Source organism: Anser cygnoides, chromosome 1 (assembly GCF_040182565.1).
Source record: "Anser cygnoides isolate HZ-2024a breed goose chromosome 1, Taihu_goose_T2T_genome, whole genome shotgun sequence".
NCBI lineage: Eukaryota > Metazoa > Chordata > Aves > Anseriformes > Anatidae > Anser > Anser cygnoides.
In genome coordinates, this window is record NC_089873.1 from 105,124,874 (window position 1) to 105,131,597 (window position 6,724).

A 6,724-nucleotide genomic window follows, 5' to 3' on the forward strand; every position below is an offset into this window, starting at 1 on the left:
AAAGAGAAGAAGATGAAGGCTGAATGGAACAGGCATCTACAGCAATTTTGGAAATGCAGATAACCCAGAGTCCTTCAATACAAGAAATTGTTGGCTACTGTAAGGAACTCTCTGGGCTTAGGAAATTAGAATGGGCTTTAGGATGCTCTGTCTTGTGCCATTGAAAAGATCTAAAAGAGATATTTTTCATCCTAAAGATTTCCTCCTCCTCCCTCACTCCATTTTGTGCTATGTGTGATTCAAGGATCTGGCAAATCTACTCCAGCTTCCAGCACGATTCTGTATGAGTGTGCTGTGCAATGTTACTGAGATGTTTTCATAGAAAGAGTTAGGGATCTGTTGCTTTCAATATTTCAAACTCAGCCAGACAAAGAAAGTAGCAACTGTAGTATAAAACATTTCTCTGGGAGCAAAACAAGCTAGTACATTTATTTCCAAGTAATTATACCAAGCATTTTAACTCACAAAATCGAAATCAATTTTGCATAAAGCAGAAATCATATAAAGGATGAACACTGACTTGAGGAAGAACTTTAGTCCTATTTTACAAATCTGAGGCCCCTTCTGGACAGATGCTTGAGGGAAGCATCAGACTTATCATAATCCTCAGCAAGCTGGACCTAAATTCTGCCCCCAGGTCCCTGAGTTCTCTACTGTTCTGTTGCAACTGACCACACAATCTAGGGCAAGATATTCTTCATTTAAAACATGGATTTTTGAAACAAATTTGAATATAGAAGGCAGGATTATATTCAATGAAAGGTTTTATTCCTATAAATCAATATAAGAAATTAAGTAATTAAACTGATTCAAACATAATGAAGCTAAATGCTGTCCTCCAGAGTATTTCTATGCAGAAATTACAAAATTCAAAACGTGTAGGTTACAGATAATTCAACTTGTCTCTGGCTCCTTTGTCTCGTCATGTAGTATAAACCACATCAAATCCACAATTTGAAAAGACAGCAATAGCTTACAGAAAATGTTTCTTTTGAAGATATTAACTTAAACAGTCAGGAACTATTAGCTTCACAGAAAGATTTGTTGCCTGAATAGATTGCTCATATGAAGGAATGACTAATAAGAATGTCAGAGACGAAGATCTAAGTGCTTCTCTTTCAGGGGTCTGGAACACAAGCCCTGTGAGGAGCAGCTGAGGGAACTGGGGTTGTTTAGGCTGGAGGAGGCTCAGAGGAGACCTCATCGCTCTCTACACCTACCTGAAAGGAAGGTGTGGGGAGCTGGGGGTCGGCCTCTTCTCACAGGTAACTAGCGATAGGACAAGAGGGAACGGCCTCAAGTTGCACCAGGGGAGGTTCAGGTTGGAAATGAGGAGACATTTCTTCTCAGAAAGAGCAGTCAGGCATTGGGACGGGTTGCCCAGGGAGGTGGTGGAGTCACCGTCCCTGGGGGGGTTCAAGGAAAGGTTGGAGGTGGTGCTTAGGGACATGGTTTGGTGGGTGACATTGGTGAAAGGGGGATGGTTGGGCCAGATGATCTTGGAGGTCTTTTCCAACCTTAATGATTCTATGATTCTATGATTTATGTCATAATGACATTTCTTTCGTGAGAGAGAGGCCTGCTTTGCATCATTTCCATAGGTTAAAAACCTATGTAAAACCCCTGTTGCTGTTTTTTTTTCTCTTTGTTTGTTGTTGTTGTTGTTGTTGTTTGCTTGTTTAGTTGTTTTTGTTTCTTTTTTGCTGGTGTTTTTTGTTTTTTCTTTTTTTCTGCTGTAGATTTTGCTTATTTCAGACTCGAGACTTCTAGGAATAGAATAGGAGAGGAGAGGAGAGGAGAGGAGAGGAGAGGAGAGGAGAGGAGAGGAGAGGAGAGGAGAGGAGAGGAGAGGAGAGGAGAGGAGAGGAGAGGAGAGGAGAGGAGAGGAGAGGAGAGGAGAGGAGAGGAGAGGAGAGGAGAGGAGAGGAGAGGAGAGGAGAATAGGATAGGATAGGATAGGATAGGATAGGATAGGATAGGATAGGATAGGATAGGATAGGATAGGATAGGATAGGATAGGATAGGATAGGATAGGATGGAATAGCATGGAATGGAATGGAATGGAATGGAATGGAATGGAATGAATGGAATGGAATGGAAAAGGAAAGGAATGGAAAGGAAAAGGAAAGGAAAAGGAAAGGAAAAGGAAAGGAAAGGAAAGGAAAGGAAAGGAAAGGAAAGGAAAGGAAAGGAAAGGAAAGGAAAGGAAAGGAAAGGAAAGGAAAGGAAAGGAAAGGAAAGGAAAGGAAAGGAAAGGAAAGGAAAGGAAAGGAAAGAAAGGAAAGGAAAGGAAAGGAAAGGAAAGGAAAGGAAAGGAAAGGAAAGGAAAGGAAAGGAAAGGAAAGGAAAGGAAAGGAAAGGAAAGGAAAGGAAAGGAAAGGAAAGGAAAGGAAAGGAAAGGAAAGGAAAGGAAAGGAAAGGAAAGGAAAGGAAAGGAAAGGAAAGGAAAGGAAAGGAAAGGAAAGGAAAGGAAAGGAAAGGAAAGGAAAGGAAAGGAAAGGAAAGGAAAGGAAAGGAAAGGAAAGGAAAGGAAAGGAAAGGAAAGGAAAGGAAAGGAAAGGAAAGGAAAGGAAAGGAAAGGAAAGGAAAGGAAAGGAAAGGAAAGGAAAGGAAAGGAAAGGAAAGGAAAGGAAAGGAAAGGAAAGGAAAGGAAAGGAAAGGAAAGGAAAGGAAAAAAGGAAAGGAAAGGAAAGGAAAGGAAAGGAAAGGAAAGGAAAGGAAAGGAAAGGAAAGGAAAGGAAAGGAAAAGGAAAGGAAAGGAAAGGAAAGGAAAGGAAAGGAAAGGAAAGGAAAGGAAAGGAAAGGAAAGGAAAGGAAAGGAAAGGAAAGGAAAGGAAAGGAAAGGAAAGGAAAAGGAAAGGAAAGGAAAGGAAAGGAAAGGAAAGGAAAGGAAAGAAAGTTCATTCAGAAGGGACCTACAAAGATCATCTAGTTTTTCTTTCCTTTTCTTTCTTTCTTTTTCTTTCTCTTTCTTTTTCTTTCCTTTCTTTCTTTCTCTTCCCTTTCTTTTCTTTTCTTCTTTCTTTCTTTTTCTTTCTTTCTTTTATTTTTTTTTATTTTTCCTTCCTTCCTTCCTTCCTTCCTTCCTTCCTTCCTTCCTCCTTCCTTCCTTCCTTCCTTCCTTCCTTCCTTCCTTCCTTCCTTCCTTCCTTCCTTCCTTCTTCTCTTTTTCTTTCTTTCTTTTCTTTTTCTTTTTCTTTCTTTTCTTTCTTTCTTTCTTTCTTTCTTTCTTTCTTTCTTTCTTTCTTTCTTTCTTTCTTTCTTTCTTTCTTTCTTTCTTTCTCTTTCTTTCTTTCTTTCTTTCTTTCTTTCTTTCTTTCATTCTTTCTTTCTTTCTTTCTTTCTTTCTTTCTTTCTTTCTTTTTCTCTTTCCTTTCTTTCTTTCTTTCTTTCTTTCTTTCTTTCTTTCTTTCTTTCTTTCTTTCTTTCTTTCTTTCTTTCTTTCTTCTTTCTTTCTTTCTTTCTCTTTCCTTTCTTTCTTTCTTCCTTTCTTTCTTTCTTTCTTTTTCTTTCTTTCTTTCTTTCTTTCTTTCTTTCTTTCTTTCTTTCTTTTTCTTTCTTTCTTTCTCTTTCTTTTTCTTCCTTTCTTCCTTTCTCTTTCTTTCTCTTTTCTTTCTTTCTTTTTTCTTTCTTTTTCTTTCTTTCTTTCTTTCTTTCTTTCTTTCTTTCTTTCTTTCTTTTCTTTCTTTCTTTTTCTTTCTTTCTTTCTCTGTCTTTCTTTCTTTCTTTCTTTCTTTTTCTTTTTCCTTTCTTTCTTTCTTTCTTTCTTTCTTTCTTTCTTTCTTTCTTTCTTTTCTTTCTTTCTTTCTTTCTCTTTCTCTTTCTTTCTTTTTTCTTCCTTTCTTCCTTTCTCTTTCTTTCTCTTTTCTTTCTTTCTTTCTTTCTTTCTTTCTTTCTTTCTTTCTTTCTTTCTTTCTTTCTTTCTTTCTTTCTTTCTTTCTCTTTCTCTTTCTTTTTTCTTCCTTTCTTCCTTTCTCTTTCTTTCTCTTTTCTTTCTTTCTTTCTTTCTTTCTTTCTTTCTTTCTTTCTTTCTTTCTTTCTTTCTGTTCTTTCTTTCTTTCTCTTTTCTTTCTTTCTTTCTTTCTTTCTTTCTTTCTTTCTTTCTTTCTCTCTCTCTCTCTTTCTTTCTTTCTTTCTTTCTTTCTTTCTTTCTTTTTCTTCTTCCTTTCTTCCTTTCTCTTTCTTTCTTTTCTTTCTTTCTCTTTCTTTCTTTCTTTCTTTCTTTCCTTTCTTTCTTTCTTTCCTTTCTTTCTTTCTTCCCTTCCTTCCTTCCTTCCTTCCTTCCTTCCTTCCTTCCTTCCTTCCTTCCTTCCTTCCTTCCTTCCTTCCTTCCTTCCTTCCTTCCTTCCTTCCTTCCTTCCTTCCTTCCTTCCTTCCTTCCTTCCTTCCTTCCTTCCTTCCTTCCTTCCTTCCTTCCTTCCTTCCTTCCTTCCTTCCTTCCTTCCTTTTCTTTCCTGATTATATTTTACATTCCTCACTGTCCTGATGAACTGCTTTATGCTAGTAGCATTTTAAGTTTCAGCAGTGATGGGGGTACATTGTCTTTCTCTTTAGGTTATTGTGTGACCCGCAACATTTTAATGGTTAATATACACAGGCATCAGTAGCATGCTTATAAGCATTATGAGCATCAAACATTTATTCACCAAACACTCCTGAAAAACTTTGCAATAATTGACAATCATTGTCTCACTAGTGGTTAAGGTATTATTTTATTATCTTCTGTCAATCAATGCCACAAAAAATAATACTCTTCCAAATCTGCCTATCTTCTCTTCTGCTATTAATGGTGAGGAATTCCTCTGGTTCCTACTGAAGAAGAGACCAGAATGTCACAAAGGGTATTGCAGACAGTTTCTTGATTCATCTCAGAGACAGAAGCCAATTTTTACTGCAAAGTGCATCATCTCCAACAATTCCCTTTTAAAGAATTATGCTTTGCAGAGATCATGCAACACAACATGTGGGTTCTCTATGTCACACATTAGTCGCGTTACACAGTGCAGCTGGTACATGAAAAACACCAGACACTGCAAGAACTCAAGCAATTGCACAGTGGTACCATGGTCTAAACTAACCAGTCAAGGCAAAATTGCTAAACTCCCTTCTCCTGACCAGTTATTTTTCTAATGTCAATGACTACTGCCCCTCAAGTCTCAAAAAAAAAAAAAAAAAAAGAAAATTCCACCACCCCAAAACACCTAGCAGCCAGTGATTAATGCACCTTCATGCTCCTACTCTGTTCCATGGAAGCAGCTCTGAGGTGGTGAGGCAGCCCCTGCAGCAGGACTAAGCAGTCCCAGCGCTGGCCTCTTGGTGCTCTAACTGACTAAACAGGTCTGTCCTAGATCAAACAGTACACAGGGGAGATTTTTTTGAACTTTTTTTTTTTTTTAACATGTAATTTAAAAGACTAACCAGGCCACAAAACACTCCACGAAATTACTATCCAAAGTCATTCTTTCCTCTACAGGCATCAACAGTCAGGCAGAAAAGCACTGTTTGAGGGGGAATCATCGTCAGGGTGGGAATGGAGATTGACATCAAACCACAGGGTTACTGTGGAGGTGCCACATTCAGATTAACATACCCTACTGTTCAGCAGAACTAATTTGTTCAGGCAGTGTCTCACTGTCATGGTACCACTGCCTCTAGCTCCAGTACTATGGGCGGGGGGGGGGGGGGGGGTAGGGTCTGTGTTGCCTCCCACTCCACAGTGTACACATATGGTATCTCTGGAGATGAGATGCCAAATGGTGGGAGATGGTTTGTAGATAAAGCAGTAGTATATTGGATGATAAATTCAGATAAATGAACTCAACCAATTCTAATTCATGTAATAAAAATCTCAGCTACTTTTACTGTCCTGATGCTCATGCATTCTCAGTAACATCATAGTCATGCTTTCTCAGTAACAGCAACTTGTCCAATGGAAGTATTGTGAATCTGAGAGGTAAAGTTCAGTAGCAAAGTCCATTCTTCCACTTCTGTGGCTGCATTTCACACTAAGAAAGCAGGGGCTGACTGAATTATGTGGACAACTCTGCCATCTTGGGGAAAATTACAGTGTAATACTAAAAAGTCAATATTTTCTATGGGAACAAGATATCCCAATTAAACAAAGTCTTTTGTTGAAAACCCATTCTTCTCCACGAAACAACTATAAAAGATTTTCACAAAGCCCTCAGTGGTTTCACTACTGAGGAATTCATGCATGAGTCTATACTGATCCTAAAAATCCCATGCATGAATGGAGACTGACATGTGGAAAAGGTTTCTATATAGACTATTTTAATTATCATGAACTGTAGGGCATCTACACATGTTTAATTCATCTATGCCACTATAAAACTCAATCAGATTTAGGTTCAGTCACTTCCAAACCTGTATGAACTAACCTGGGGAAAAGGCTGTCAAATCATCATAAGAATGCACATGCTGAGACTCAAGCCACTTTAATGAAAGGTAAATGATTTTAGACTTTAATATATATCAGAAATATGTGTTTCTGTGGACAGATTCATAAACAGTGCCTTGGCACAGATTTGCTCTCAGATGAAACTAAAGCAGATCTTTTCTCAGAGGATGTAAGTTGCTCATCATCCTGAATTCCCATGGATTCCCTTGATCAAAGTTTTGATTAAGTATGAGGTTTCGTGTAAACCAGAACATTGCTTTTTGTGATGTAACAAGACAGGGAGCTTAAGAACAGTGATGCATTTGT